Here is a 17,344-nt window from a genome sequence, read left to right as displayed (position 1 = left end):
CTTAATATTAAATTCCTTAATATCCCAATAAGCTTTATGCTCCAATTCTACCGGTAAGTGACAAGTCCCAAAAATTACTCTATATGGGGACATTCCTATGGGCATTTTATAAGCTGCCCTATAATCACATAATGCAATATCTAATCTAGCAAACCAGTCCATATTATTTAGATTTACAGTTTTTTTCTAAAATTTTTTTAATTTCATGATTAGATACATCTGCTAGACCACAAGTCTGGGATGATAAGCAGTAGTAATCCTTTGTATAATATCATATTTTTCCACCAACGTTTTAATTTGTTTATTCCTAAAAGTCAAATCCTCCATCAGTAATGATTACTCTTGGCATTCCATATCTTGTAAAAGTATTTTTGATTAAAAATTTTGAAACACTCTGAGCATCACATCGAGGTAAATTTATTGCTTCAATCCACTTTGATACATAGTCTACTACAATTAATATATATATTTTCAAATGAAGGGATAAATGATCCCATAAAATCCAATCCCCAAGTATAAATATATATATATATACATTAACATCTCTAAATAGATTAGGTTAATAAAGTCCATATTGTAAAATTATATGAACAGTCCTATCAATTTCAAAATGATCCCCAAATTCAGAAGCATATAATTTCTTGAATTTCATTATATGACCCACATCTCCGCATAACTAAGTCTTTGTATTGTTTGTACAAATATGGGTCATCCCAAAAGTAATATTTTTCATCATGAATTAATTTTCTCTCTTGTAGCTTTGACAATCCATATGATAACATACCACTAACAATGTAGTTCACAATATCAACATACCATGATATTTTCCATTCTTTAATAGTATATAGTTGTTCATCAGGAAAAGTTTCATTAATTTCTCTTTCAAGATCAAACTTTTCTTCCTGTTCCAGCCTAGATAATTGATCAGCTATTTGATTATCAGATCCTTTTCTATCTACTACCACAATATAAAATTCTTGCATCAGAAATACCCATATAATTAATCTTGGTTTCACATCCTTCTTTTACATCAAATATTTTATACTAGAGTGGTTTGTATGCATAACACATTTAAATCTAATCAGATATGACCTAAACTTATCAAAATAATAAATAATTGCTAATAACTCACTTTAAGTAGTAGTATAATTAATTCGTGCATCATTTAGATTTTTATTATCATAATATATAACTTTAAAAATTTTGTCATATCTTTGCCCTAAAATAGCTCCGATTGCATAATCACTTGCATCATAGATTATCTTAAATGGTTTCTCCCAAACAGGTGAAACAATTATAAGAGCAGTGATTAAATTTTCCTTTAATGTTTCAAAGGCATGAAGGCACTCTAAATTAAAATCAAATTTTGTATTTTTTTTCTAAAAGTTGACATAAAGGCTTTGTAATTTTTGAAAAATCTTTTATATACTGGCTGTAAAAACCAACATGTCCTAAAAAACTTCTAACTCCTCCTACAGTAGTAGGTGAAGGTAGGTTAGCTATAACTTGAATTTTTGCCGGATCTACTTCCATGCCATTTCCTGAAATTTTATACCTAAGTACAATTCCTCCTGCAACCATAAATTGGCATTTTTCTTAGTTTAATACTAAATTTTTCTTTTCACATCATTCTAAAACTTTCTCTAAATCATTTAAATATATTTCAATTGGAGTTCCAAACATTGAAATATCATCCATAAAGTCATCTATCCCTTTTTCAATTAAATCTTTGAAAATTGACATCATACATCTTTGAAATGTCGCAGGTGCATTACATAAACCAAAGGGCATTTGTCGAAAAGTAAAAGTACCATAAAGACTAGTAAATGTTGTCTTCTCTTGATCCTATAGAGCAATTAAAATTTGATGATAGCCGATATATCCATCTAAAAAAAAAAAATATTTGTTCCCAACTAGCCTATCTAACATTTGATCCAAAAAGGGTAAGGAAAATTATCTTTTCTGGAGGCTAAATTTAATTTTCTATAAACAATGCAGATTTACCAACTAATGACCTGTAGTCTTAATTCGTTATTCTCATTTGTCACGACAATCACACCCCCTTTCTTAAGAATTCAATGAATTGGACTCACATTGGACTCACCTAAGCACTGCCCTAAGCACTGCCTGAAATAAGATATATTATTCTAGCATCTAACCATTTTAAAATCTCTTTCTTTACAACTTCTTTCATCATAGGGTTTAATCTCCTTTAAGGATCTGCTTTTAGTTCATGATGTTCTTCCAATAAAATTTCATGCATAAAAATCGAAGGACTGATTCATTTAATATCAGCTAACATCCAGCCATAGGCTTTCTTATATCTTCTCAAAGTTCCTAAGAACTTTCATTCTTATGCTTTAGTTAATTCAAAGGAAACAATAACAGGTAATGTGGATAAATCTCCTAAAAAGCCATATTTTAAATGTGTAGGAAGTGCTTTCATTTCTAGTTCAAGAGGTTTTACTATCGAAGAAATCAAATTTTTGTTATAATTCGTAGGATCTAACAATTCTAATTGTTCTTGAACATAATCCAATTCGTCATTACTCACTTCCATAGAATTATCTTGATTTATATCCTCATCCTCGTACTCCAAATATTCTTCTACAATTTTCTTTTCAAATGTATTCGTGAAATACTCATTGCTTAAATAGTCGTTAATATCCATTTTGAAGCTTTCATCATCTCTTCCTTTTTCTAGGTATCTCATTGATTTTGTGATATTAAATGTAACTTATTGATCACTGACTCTCATTGTTAAGTCTCCTTTCTGCACATCTATCATAACTTGTCCAGTGGCAAGAAATGGTCATCCTAAAATGATAGAAATTTATTTACCTTTCTCCATATCTAACACAATAAAATCCACAAGAAAGATAAATTTATCAAATTTTCCCAAAACAACTTCTATAACTCCATAAATTTATCAAATTTTACCAAAACAACTTCGAACGATCAACTAACTGAAAAGTTACAGTAGTAGGTGAAATTTCTCATAAACTCAAGCTTCTAAAAATTGATAGAGGCATAAGATTAATACTGGCTCATAAATCACATAAAGATTTTCCAAAAAATCTTTTGCCAATAGCACAAGGAATAATAAAACTACCAGGATCTTCAAGTTTTTTAGGAAGATTTTTTTGAAGTATAGCACAACACTCTTCACTAAGTGCAATAGTCTCATTATCTGTAATCTTAATTTTTTTATTAAGTATATCCTTCATAAACTTCACATAACTTGGCATTTGTTTTAGGGCTTCAACAAATGGAATATTTATCATTAATTTCCTCAATACTTCTAAGAATTTTGTAAATTGGTTATCTCTATTATACTGCTTCAATCTTTGAGGAAATGGAGGTGGTGGTCTTTCCATAGTAATTTTCATTGGTTTAATAGGATATTATGACTCAAGATGAAAGTTTTCACTAGATTTTTCATTTTCCACCCCTTATTTCTCAATTTCAATCTCTTTTTAAAATTTTGTTTCTAATTCATTTCTACTTCTCAGTTGAATAACCTTGATTTGCTTTTTGTTCTGATCTTTAGGATTAACTTTAACATTACTAGGCAAAGTTCTTGGTGGTCTATTGTTAAGTGTAGTAGCAATACATCCTAACTAATTTTCCATGTTTCTAATTGTAGCTCCCTAACTTTGTATTTGTGCTTCCATTTGCAATATTAACTCTTCCATTGATAATTTCTTCTCCTTACTATGTGAATTTTTGTTAAAACCTGAAGGATAATAAGGTTTATAATAAGAATTTCTTTGAATGTTAGAATTTCCCAATGGGTAGCAGAATTGTTCCCCCATTGCGGATTTACAACATTGGAGTTATTATTACTCCAACCAAAATTAGGGTGGTTTTTCCAACAAATATTTTAATAATTTGAATAATGATTATTATTTCAGTTGTTTATTGCATTTATAGTTTGATATGAAGATTGAGAATCTATTATTTGTCCCAATAAAATTTTCTCAAGCATAGGAGGTGTTTGAGAATAATTTATTCTATACTAATCTATCTTCTTTGATATTGCAACAATTTGAGCAACCAAAATAGATATTTCATTAGAATCATAAATAATAGTTACTCTTTTTGGAGTTACCCTTTAAGAGGGCCATTGAAAATTATTAGTAGCCATCTTCTAAATTAAAGAATATGCTTCATCGAATGGTTTTGACATTAATGATCCACCAGCAGTAGCGTCAATTATAGATTTAAGAGATCCAACCAATCCATTATAAAAAGTTTTAACTATTGTCCAATCTGGTAACTCATTGTGTGGATACTTCCTAAGGAAATCTTGAAATCATTCCTGAGCTTCATAAATTGATTCTCCTTCAAACTGAAAAAAGATGTGATATCATTTCTAAGCTTAGTAGCATTTTATGGTGAGAAATATTTAGATAAAAGTTTTTGTGATAATTCTCCCCATCTCCCCAAGTTCTAATAGAACCAGGTGCTAATGAGTTTAACCAAATCTTAGCTTTATCCCTTAATGAAAAAGGAAAATGTTTAAGTTGGATAGCGTCATTCAACACTCCATCATTTAAATGTAGTACATAATTCTAGAAAACTAGCAAGTTGTAAGTTAGGATCTTCCATCGGTGTTCCCTCAAAAAGATTATTTTTTATCATTTAGATAATAACAAGTTTAAGCTCAAATGTATTAGCAACTACAACAATATTTTGTATAGTTAAAAGAATTTTATCTGTTGTAGGATTAGCATAATGTCTTAAAGTCTCTAATGATGTTCATCTTCAATTCCTTAATAATTTAAGTTTATAGCCATTTTGTTCATATTTTCTAACTCTTTTTATTTTTTTTTAATTTTTCTAAAAGTTCTTTCAAACTTCAAATCTTAAGGTACTAAACCTTCAAATCTTAAACTAGACATACACAAACACAATAAGCAATTAAATAAACAAAAACATTAAAATATAAAAATGTTAATTAAACTACAATTTTTTTTAGTTTTTCAGTTCAAATAAAGTTTTCTAAATTATAAAGTAATTTACCATTACTCTCTGGCAACGACACCAAAAACGTGATGGCCAATTTTTGTGTATGCATTACATATACATTTCAATACTACAACACACCCATGGTAGCACAATTTGTAAATATGCAGATTAATCATAATAAAAATCACTTTAGTAAAAATAGTTTTATATTTTAGAATCTTTCAGCTGCCAAACCCTAATAATTATGTAAGTATACTTATCGCTCAAGTAATAAAGATAAAGGGCTCTAATGGAGTCCATAATGGAGTCCAAAGTATTGATCCCACAGGGAGTTGGAAATTCTTATGGTTATAATGTAAAACATAATATTCAAACTACAAAAATTTAAGTAAGAATGTCGACACTAAAAATTTGAGGAGTGGGCGTTGGAAGCTATTAGCCGCTAGAATCAAAATTCTATCGCCCGCTTCAGAAAGACATTTAATTTACACACACACACACACGCACACACACACACACACACACACACATATATATATATATATATATATATATATATGTTTAGAAAAATTAGAAATCAAACTGATCCCATATCTTTTATAGTTCAAATGAAAGAGTACTACACCTCAAGCTATATATCTATCCCAAAAGATAAACAAAAGACTTAAGGGTGAGACTCGATCAAATAAACTAAAATTATAGGACATCATGACATCCGTTAAGTTTGCGAAACCATTTTGTATTTATAAGCCGACAAGTTCCCTTATTTAATATGTGGAATTAAATAGGGTTTATATTAAGCTAGGTTTGGAAAAGCTTTCTATAAGGGCAAACCTATAAGGGCAAAAGCTTTCTATAAGGGCAAACCCCTATAGTTGATTACATCTTAGATAACCGAAGTCACTTAAGAAAACTCTCGATAAAAATTTGGAAAAATCATTTTTAAATAGGTCAAAAGGATAGGACTTTTCAACGAGATCGGACAAAGATGTGTAAAAGGGGAGTTGCTCAAATTTGGAACATTTACTGTAGAATCTAAAGGAGGATGAACTAGGGGATGTCTCAGACCTAGAGGAGAACCTTGGTGATTTCCTAAGCTACCCTATGGTTTGGCTTCAAGTTTAGAGAGAAATATTTAAATGTTTCATCCTGTCAATTTTATTAATTTTGGCTTACACTCGTGTGAAATAATAACACAAGTAGACTGGAAGATATGAGAATTTAGGTCGTGACAAATGATAACCTTGGAATCCTAAGATAAGTTAGGGCTTAAATTGTACAGCAGAGCTATACAAAGGCCTAAAAAAAGTTGAGAATTTATGTTGCAATAACAAACCACTTCGAAGCCTTATGGCTTGGTTGTTTAAATCTAAAGAATGGCATAACTGATGTAGAGATGTTCTGTTATTGAAGATGGTCGTGCTGCCCATAATGATAGCTCAAAGCTCCTCATCGCGACAAGTTTAGGGTTTCTAATGTGTCAAGTTATGATTTCAAATTAGATGTCCCTAAGGGTCATGGTTATTTAAATATTATGAGGAATATTAAATTTGATTAGAGCTACACCGGTTAGGATCCTACGCTTCCCTTGTTCCGACACCACTATTTTCTTTCAAATTTCACTTAGTCCAAATGAATTTACTAAACTCAACTTAATGTGTTCCATAGTTTCATTTAGTCAACTTAATGTGTTCCATACTTTTATTTAGTCTGTGGGAAATATTGTTAACAATCGTAGGTTACCTTTTTCCAAGGGATTCCCGATCATCCAATAGAGACATTTTAATTGAGACATTCAGTGGCAATTTTTGTTTTGTGATGTTTGTGATAAAATTTTGAGTTTTCTTATATTTTGAATGTTGTGGCAGTAAATTTTATCTTAACTAATTTTTAGTTTTGGTTTTGGTTTTACGGCTATCCTAGTAGTTTTGGTTTTCATGCAGAGTGACATCGTTGCTTAACATGCAAGCTCAAGGCAAGAAGTACAAAAAGGTAAATGCAATAATTTAAAGGTGTACCTGTCGATTCTTCTCGTTCCTCCACCTGCAAGGTTAGTACTTGCAATGCATATATATAATTTTGTAAGGAATTTAAATTATAGGAGTAGATGAAGGTTTAGCTACCAAACCTTAAGTTATGTCTTTATTGAATCTCAGAATATCCTAGTCGATGGTTTTAGAAAAAAAATATGCCAAGTCCAATTTGCTCTTTAGAATGTCCAATAGATTTCAAAATGCTCGAGGCATGACCCTGGACCACTTTGAATATCTCTTGAAATATTTTGAGTTTGTTTTGAACTTATCATATTGTTCCATTAATCATCCTAGGTTGTAGTGGGACTACCCCGTTGCTCAGTGAAACTTGACAATTTAAATATCCCAAAAATAAGACACCCAATTAATCAATTGATGTTTTATTTAAAAGTTATGTGAGTGGGTGCCCCTAAGGCAAGTTTAAGTCATTTAAGATTATGAGATTATGGTGCCTGTGCCTGCAATTAAGGTCAGGCTTGTAATGTTTAAAGATATTAATTTCCAATCATGTAATCTTGTAAATCAGATCAATTGAGTGTAGACATCGAGCCTATGTCACTACAAGACCTTAACAATCATGATAGGTGGAATGGAAATTATCAAAATTTTGATTTAAGTGATATGTATTCTTATAAATTATCACATCATCCTTAACTTTGAACTTAAGAAAAGTAAACTATCATATTTTTAGCTTAAGCCCATCACTTAAGAATCATTTGATCTTAATTGACTTCTAAGAATTGACTTCTAAGTAATTGACTTCTAAGTCATGAAGATTAGGAGAATTACGATTTTGTTGATGTTGTGCAAAGGTGGTGAGTGAGTTTCTACCTTTTAATCCCATTTTATATCAATCATCCAAACATGTTCCTTAAGATCAAAATTTCCCATTTTCCCTTGGTTAATCTTAAATTTTGATTATGAACCAAAATCTAAAATGACTATTTTGCCCTTGGGGTACTTTACCTCATAACTCATTAAACACAACTCAAATGACTTGAGCATTCAGAGTGGCATATCCATGAGTTAATTGAAACATTAGAGGAGAATAATGTGGTTTTTCTGTGTTTTTTTTAAATTAAAATAATTTAAATAATTATTTAAATTCAAGAAATAGGGTTTTCAAAATTGATTTATTTAACTATCCAAAATAAAGTTTTTATTTATGAGAAAATTATTAAAGGTTTCCTTAGGTCAGAGATACACTTAAGCAAAATTTCATGATTTTTTGAATTAAATTATTATTATTATTATTTAATTTTGGATCAATTTCAATGATTTAATTAAACAGAAAATAATGTTTTAATTACAGAAATTATTGTTATATTTTATTAGACTTCTTTGAGTTCAGAAAACTCATAGAATCAAAATTTGTATTTTTTTATTTTTAATTTATTTATTATAGTTATTTTAATGAGAAAAATAAGGAAAATTCACTTTTAAGCTTAAAATTTTTTTTTTAACTTAGAAAATTTAAGAAAAATATACTAATGAATTCTAAGTGACTAGGGAAAACTTGTACACATTTTGAAACATTTTTTTATTTTTAAAATTTTTGATTATTTTAATTATTATTAATTCATACACTTTAAAAATGACACATTTCCAGAAAAATAGATTTTATTTTTATTAAATGTCCCTGATCACAAGGAACTCAGAAAACTATTTTTCATGATTTTTCAAAGCTTATTTAATTTATTATAATTACTTTTGTACAAAAATACAAAATTTCTTTAAAAATAAATTTTAGTATTTAAACTAAGCTAAATAATTTTTAAATTTATACACTAAGTAAATATTATTTTTGTGCATAATGTGGAATTGATTTTGTCAATTTTTGATAAGTATATAGTTTACATAAATTAACAGAAGGTTTATACATTTAATTAAATATAAAAATGTATAAAATAATTCAAAACATCATAATATTTTTCCTAGACTTCTCTGACCACAAGAAACCTACTAAAATTATACTCATAATTTTTCAAATTATATTTTGATTTATACAATTAAAATAAGCCAAAATGGCCACCATAGATTGAAAATTAGGGCTAGAAGCATAAATATACCTTCTGATTTTGGAAAAATCAAAGAACATCCCCTCTGTGATGAGGAATAAACCTTAGAAATTTCAAACCATGGTGAGCCATATTTATTCATGGAGAATCGAAGTACCACAGAGGGTATTTAATTAATTAAAAATCATATACTTGAAAAAAAATTTTATTTTTGGTCCAACTTATTGTCGTCTATTCACTGAGTAGGAGGGTATTTTTCTTTTAGTTTCCCAAAGGAATTGGAACACCTCTCCTTTGGCCATGGAGAAGATTGTTTAAATAGAAGTGCTTAGGGTGGAGCTCAGGGCCAGTTGATGGGTGCAAAGAATTGCTTAGATGGAGGGCTGAGGAGATCTAAAGAGCAGTTAAGGTGAGCTGGCCTCTGGGCTTAAATTTGGGTTTGATTTAGGGGTAGGGGATGACAGCTTCGTCATTTTCCGGTGAGTAGGTTAGTTAACGGTCAGGAGAGCCAGGAAGAGGGTTAATTATGATTAACCCTCAATGGTTTGTCTTGATGTAGGAGATTTCTTGGTTAAGGCTTAAAAAAAGGGATGAAATCCCTTAATTTAAGACCCATTGGTACATAGCTCACTTGGGTGGATTTCAGGTTGTTTAGCCTGGTCCAAAGGAGGAGCTTAGTGGCTATGGGTGTCCTTGGTTGACCAATTTGGTTTGATTAAGTCAATTTAGGTGAAAGGGTCTATTTGGGTCAAGTGGCTTGATGTAGGCTTTGAGTGGAGCTAGCCATGCTATTGAGCTCAATTGATTGAGAAAATTTGTGTGTGTAATTTTCATGAGGAGTTTAGAAATTATTTACAGTGATTATGAACTTGTTTGGAGGTTCAATTTGGAGGATTTTGGGCATTTGGTCAATTTGGGGGTGTTGGGTTAGACTTGGGTTTAGACTTGGGTTTAGGTTGACTTGGGTTTAGGTTAGGCTAAGGTTGGATTAGGTCCAAATTGATGGTTCAAAATGGTCTAGAGGAATGTCATAAATAAGTTTCAACATAAATTGGATATTAATTTTGGTGTTAGGGCTTTCAATTTGGTGGAATTTGGAGACATAGCCAATTTTAGGCAAACTTGGGGATTTTAAATGTGGGTTGAAATTGAGTGAAATTGAGGCTTGATCAAGGCTAATTTAAGATCCAATTTGATGCTTAGGATTTTTAGGAAGAATTTAAGGTTCAAATTGAGCCAATTGAGTGGATCATATAGTTCAATTAGGTGAGATTAAGTCATAGGGTCAAAATTGGGGGTTTAATTCAGATAAAAATTGAGCTCAAAGCATGGAACAATTTGGCTTGGATTTTGTTTGAATTGATCATATGAAATATTAATTTGAGTTTAGACATGAAATTGCGGAGGATTGGGGCCAGATTGATGGGTATGTGAGGTGAATTTGGAGAAATTGGGCCTTTAAAGGAAATTTGGGCCTTTTTGGTCAAAGTGGTCAAATTGGCCAAATTGGGTTCAATTAATGGGTCCAAATTAGTTTTGGGGACATTTGAAATGATTTTGAGGGTTTTGGGAAATTTTAGGCTACCAAGTGTATTTTTGTAATTTTGGCAAGTTTGAGGGTAATTTGGTAATTTTGTAATTTGGCAATTTTGGAATTTTTGGGATGTTTTAGGTAATTTGAGTAGTTTCAAATGGTTTGAAAATATTTTTGAATAAGTTTGGGTATTTTGGATGAATTTGGGAATTTTTGTCAAATTTAGGGTTTCAAGTGCATTTAGGTAATTTGGGTGGATTTGGGGGCAGAAGGCCAAGTTGGTTATTTTGGTAGCATTGGGGTGCCAACCACCTTATATGAGCTATGGACAAATGAAATCCTCATTTGGGTCCTCTATGTACTAGTCTTATCTAAACCTTAGCCTAGGTCAAGTGGGTCTAGGGGACCATCTACATGAGTTTCCTAAAAGATCAAGGGATCAAAGTCAACAAATCTGGGTTTTAGGGTTGTGAGTGAAAGTGGGTATAAGTGAGTACAAGTGAACTAGCTTCAGACCAACACTCAAGGTCAACCTTAAGGCCAAACAGTCATATGGGGAACTCATCTTGAGTTTCCCCCATAGTGACCCCACTTACTAAGTATTTAGAGGTTGTGCCACCTACTAAGTGCTAGAGGTTAAGACCAGTATATGGAACTTCAAGTTGAGCACAGAAGAGTTTAGAGTTTCTAAAGGTGAGGGTTCCTTTTCTAGTTTTCTAGGAAGGGTTAACAAGAAAGTCCTATGGCTAGACCTTACGCTACTAAAGGGCGAAAACTAAACCTCAAACAAAAATGAGGTCAACAAATGGACCCCCAATAGATGTGGTGTGCTTGGCAAGCACACCGCACATTTTGGCGTTGACCGACGAGATCAACAAAACCAACAAAGAATTCTAAGTCAACAAGACTAGAAAAAATTGTAGAATTGAGTGCTAGTTGTTTCTGTTGGGGAGTTAGAAAATGAACATTCAATTAAAATTGAGGATTCGAAATTCTAGCTGAGGATTGGATGAAAAGGGATCCTGAAAACAATCATGATAGTCATGATAAAGATTCAATTTCAATTTGATGCTAGCAAGCTTTAACTTTGATTTCATTATTATCAGAAGATGAGGATCATAATTTTGGTACTGACCCCGGGATGAGAATTGAAATTTAAGCATCAACCTTAAAAAGAATGTCGGAATTTAGGTAACAATCTAGAAAGGAGGAAATCATAATTTAGGTACTGACATCAAAATGTGAATTAAAATTTAAGTATCAATCCTAAAAAGAGAATCAAAATTTAGGTACCAACCTTGAAAGACAAGAATCAAAATTTAGGTACCAACCTTGAAATGCAAGAATCAAAATTTAGGTACCAACCTTGTACTGATCCTGACCTCAAAAGGAGGGAATCAGAATTTAGGTACTGACCACAAAATGGGAATTGAAATTTAAGTTTAGGGTTCCCAAAAAGAGAATTAGAATTTAGGTACCAACCTCGAAAGATAGGAATCCGAATTTAGGTACTGATCCCGAAATGAGAATTGAAATTTAGCTATTAGTCTCAAAAAGAGAGTCAAAATTTAGGAAATTACCTCGAAGGGAGGGAATTAAAGTTTTGGTACTAACCCCAAAATTTGAATTGAAATTTAGGTATCAATCTCAGAAAGAGAGGTATCAAATCTACGAAATTTAGGTACCAACCTCAACCAACCTCAAAAGGAGGGAATCGGAATTTAGGTACTGACCCCGAGATGAGAATTGAAAATTTGGTTTCAATCTCAGAAAGATAGTCAAAATTTAGGTACCGACCTTGAAGGCAGGGAATCAGAATTTAGGTACTTACCTCGAGATGATAATTGAAATTTAGGTATCAATCTCAGAAAGAGAGTAGAATTTAGGTACCGACCTCTGCGGCGCTATTTCGAGGGTTTGTGGGGAGTTGCATGTAAGAAGCTGTCGATCGCCGGAATTGAAATCCCGTCGCCCGGTTCAGAAGGGCGTTGAAGTGTGAAATCAAACTGATCCCATATTTTTTATAGTTTAAAATGAAAGAGCACTGTACCTCAAATCCTGTATCTATCCCGAAGGATAAACACAAGACTTGAGGGTGAAGCTCGATCAAATAAACTAAGGAAAGTATGATGTCCGTTTGGTCTTCAAAAACTTTGTATTTACCGACAAGTTCCCCTATTTAATATAAAGAATTAAACAGGGTTTATTTTAAGTTGGGTTTGGACATGCTTTCTATAAGGGCAAGCTGCTATAGTTAATTACATCTTAAATGACCAAAGTCACCTAAGGAGACTCTCGATAAAAATCAGGAAATATTATCTTCAAGGAATTTTAAAGGGTGTGACTCTTCAATGAGATCAGACGTAGAGGTGTAAAAGGGGATTGGTTCAAATTTGAAACATTTTATTATAGAATCCAAAGGAGGAAGAACTAGGGTATGTCATGGATCCAGAGGCGAACCTCGATGACTTCCCAAGCTATCCTAATGTTTGGTTTGAATTTAGAGGAGAAAAATGTAAGTGTTTCATCCTGCCAATTTTATTAGTTAGGGCTTACATTAGTGTGAAACTATCACACAAATAGCCTGAAAGATGTGAGGGATTAGGTGGTGACAGACGACAACCTCAGAATCCTAAGACGAGTTAGAACTTATATTGTATAACAGGGTTGTACAAAAGCCTAAAGATGATGTGAGGATTTATGTTGCATAAGCAAGCAACCTTGAAGTTCCATGGCTTTGTTGTTTAAGTCTAAGGAAGGAGGATTAGTTTAGCCGAGGAAGACAGTTTTTGCTGTTGAAGATGGCCGCGCTGCCCACAATGCTAGCTCCAAGTCCCTCACCGCAATGAGTTTGAGTTTTCTAGTGTGTCAAGTTATGATATCAAATCAAGTGGCCTTATGGTTGAATTTCTTTAAATTTTATGGGGGCATATGAAAGTTGATTAGAGCGATACCGGCTCGACACCGGTTAGGATCCTACGGTTCCCTCCCGGCACCACTTCTTTTTTCTATTGGATTCTCTTAGTCAAAATGAACTTACTAAACCCAACTTAATGAGTTCCATAACTTCATTTAGACTGTGGGAAGCCTTGTTAGCAACGTTAGCAACCGTAGTTTACCTCCTCCGAGGGATTCTTGATTATCCGATAGAGACATCTTAATTTGTCCGATAGAGACATCTTAATTTAGTTGAAATTGTAGTTTTGTGTGATGTTTGAGTTGTTATTTTGAGTTGTTATATATTTTGAATGTTGTGGCAGTGGATTTTATCTTGGTTGATTTTTAGTTTTTGTTTTGGTTAATATGTAAGTTTATATTGCATACATGTAGGTAAATGCAAGGATAAAAAAGAACAACATAAGCATAAAGAGAAGCGTGTAAGGAAAAGGCACAAGAAAGACGGTACTATAAACCGTAAAAGCGTACCTGGCGAGTCTTCTCGTTCCACCACTTGAAACTTAAAAATGCATGTGAGGGAATTTATGAAGATCAGGAAAAGTAAATCTTTAGTGGTTTTCCTAACTCTATGTTGTATTTTGGTGAGTCCTTAAAAGTTTAATTAAGGATAATTTTAATGAGCAAAGTATATTAAGTTTAAAAGACCTTTGAGGTATCCAACAAGTTAGGAGGAGGAAGCAGGTCCATGCCCCCCTCTCACCAACTGGTGAAAAGCCTCGAGTCCATTTGAACTCATTATGTTGCTTAATTTTTCATCCTGTGAATACTTCTGATGCTCAATGAACATTGATGTCTTAATTATCCCTAAGAAATGGGTGATTATCATTTATCATTTAATTTGAAAATTATGTGAGTGAATTTACTTAATGGACAAGTTGGTGTAACGTGAACACTTAGCCAATTTTTTTTTTTAACTAGGCTTAGTGGTGTTTCAAGGATGTTTGATTATGCTATGTTTATTTCTCTAATCCTCATTTAGTCAATTTTAATTCTGGCCTAAGTCACCACTAAGCCCTTAGACCTAGGTGAGTGTCTTAATTAGTTTTGAAAAGGTAAAGCTTTAAGTGGTCATGATTCATAATTTGAATTTTATTTGAAAATCAAAATAGGTGTATTAGATCGATTAATTATTGACTTCAAAAGTCATACCCCTAAGTCCAGGATCATTTAATTTTAATAAACTTCGAAATTTTAATAATTTAGAAATTTATTAACTTAATTAAGAAGGTGAGATTGGTTTCTACCAATTAACCCCTTGTGTTCCAAACATCAAATAAATTGATTAAGATCAGAGGTTTCCCATTTCCCCCCTTGACTTAAGCCTAAATGTTAATTAAGGCTAAATTTTCAAAATTACACAGTTGCCCCAAAGGCTTTAACACTTCATAACTTGTCAAATTCAATTCAAATGACATTGAAATTTTTATCTTACCTAACTATGAAATTTTTATCTTGCCTAACTAATGGGTTGATTAAGACATCAGAGGAGAAAATGTGATTTTTCAAAATTTAATTTAATTTTTATAATTATTTTTATGTAAAAATAGGATTTTTCAAAGAAAATTCCTAACTTGACCAAGGTAAATCGTAATCCCTTGAAATTTTTATTGGAGGTAGATCTAGATTAGGGAAGTATTTGGACCAAATTTCATGATTTTTTCAATTTATTTTGAATTTTAAAAATTCTTTTAAGTTATACAGTATTTATTAAATATAAATATTTTAAATGGAGAAAAAAAGTTTTATATTTTTGAAAAGTCTCCATAACGTCAAAGAACTTAGAAAAGAAGATTTTTTATTTTTTTTAATTTTATTTGATTTATTGGAATTATTTTAATGAAAACTCATTTTTTAGCCTTTAAAAATCATTTTTAAGCTTTAAAATTCAATATCTTTATTTATAAAATTAGGAAAAACATTCTAATTGTTCCTAAGTGCTTAGGAAGCAATTTAGAACATTTTCATGAATTTCATTATTTTTGTAATTTTTAGGGATTTTTTAATTATTCAAATATTTAAAATAAGTTAAAAATCAATTTTTTTTTCTAAATATTATTTTATTTTATAAAATATCGCTGATCACAGAGAACTCTTCATAATTTTTTGAGTTGTATTTTAATTTTTAAAAATCATTTAAGTGTCAAAAGTGGTATTTGTTCTTAAAAATCAACTTAAGTTATCAAATGAACTCAAATTATTTTGAAATTTTTATAGTGAGTTCTCTAGATCATAAAACATAGTGGAGATGAAAAATTAATCATTTAAATATTTATATTTTCCAAAATGAATTATTTAAATGACTTAGGGTTTGTAAAAATTAGGTATATTTTAAATGACTTGACCAATGAAATTATTTCCAAAAGCTTCTCTGGTCATGGTGGACATTCCAAAATTTTCTTGGAATTTTCTAATCAATATGCTAATTTCCATGATTATTTTAAGGAAATAATGTGCAAGAACTTGAAAAATTTGGATCTCTATGTAGGAACCTCCTCTAACTTTAGAAAAATCAGAGGATGTTCCCCTTGATAGAGGCTACAACATGCCAAAATTTCAAGTCAAGGTGATGTATCAATATGCATGGAGAATCAAATGATCCCAAACAGTGTTTAATTGATTAAAAATGCTTTATGCATCAAATGGACTTGAAGTTTATTCCACATTATTCACCTCTGTTCACTGAGCAAGAGGGTATTTTTATTTTGCTTTTGTGATTTTTCTACAAAAAGTTATGGATTTTTGAAGTTTAGAGAGTTTAAATAAATTAAAAAAAGCCTTATTTTTCTATTTAAACAGCGCGTGCTGACTAGATCCTAGGCAGCTCCCAATGCATGGCGTGCTCTAGTTGGACACCACTATCCACATAGCTGCTGAATCGGCCCGCGGTTTATGTTCCAAAGCGCTGTCCAGCTGGATCTCCTCCGTTCATTTGGTACATGTTTGATCGAACGGCTCCGATCAAACGGCTCCCCTAACGGCTCCCCTTCATCATCCCTGATAGAGTGATCCCATGACCGTCCACACTAAAACCCTAAGATCTCAGCCTAGACTCAACCAAATCACATAGGGTTTGGTCCTATAGACTCATCTAAGTGAGAGAAACACATCCATATAGTAATCATGCAATTAAATTAAGCCTAATTAAATGGAGAATTGAAATAGGCTCGGGATGAGGTGAGGTTTTATACCTTTTCTCTGAGAAGTGAAGCTTCGATCAGAGGGTCTTGGCACGTTCGTTATGATCCAAAGAAACTAGGGATTGAGTCTCTGGTCTTGGTGTGAGGCCTAGGTATGAATTCGATCACGGCCGGATTTGGGTATTAGTCTAGAGCTATGGTAGAGGCTCTGTGGAAGGGGGATTTTATGGGGCTTTGGCTTCTTTCACTATTTTGAAGGTGTGGGTAGAGTTAATTTGAGTTTGGCTGGACTGTGGAGGTGTATTGGGTTCTATCCTGGTTTCTGGCAAGGTTCCAAGCTCAAAATTAACCCCCACCAATGGGAATTGGTGGGGGAAAATGGTTGGCATGCACTGAGGGGATCTTAGGGAAGCACAGTGTGAAGTTCGGAGAGGCCTCACTAAGGAAATTTTAGCACACCTCCCATGGTCTTGGAGGTGAGTTTCCATGGGAGTGGCTCTCAGGGCATAAGCTTGGGTGCATTATGGTGCTTAGGTGGAGGGCAGAGGAGCTCCATCAATTGGTTTGACTGAGCTGGCCTCTAGGTTTGATTTTAGGCGAGGTGCCATGGGAGTGGCTCTTGGTTTTGAGCTTTTTTGACCACTAGGCCGGCCGGCCGGCCAGGGGGATGGAGCTAAGAACTCAGGGGGCCCC

The sequence above is a fragment of the Phalaenopsis equestris genome, unplaced genomic scaffold, assembly GCF_001263595.1.
Source record: "Phalaenopsis equestris unplaced genomic scaffold, ASM126359v1 Scaffold218946, whole genome shotgun sequence".
Taxonomy (NCBI): Eukaryota; Viridiplantae; Streptophyta; class Magnoliopsida; order Asparagales; family Orchidaceae; genus Phalaenopsis; species Phalaenopsis equestris.
This window is presented reverse-complemented; position numbering follows the sequence as displayed.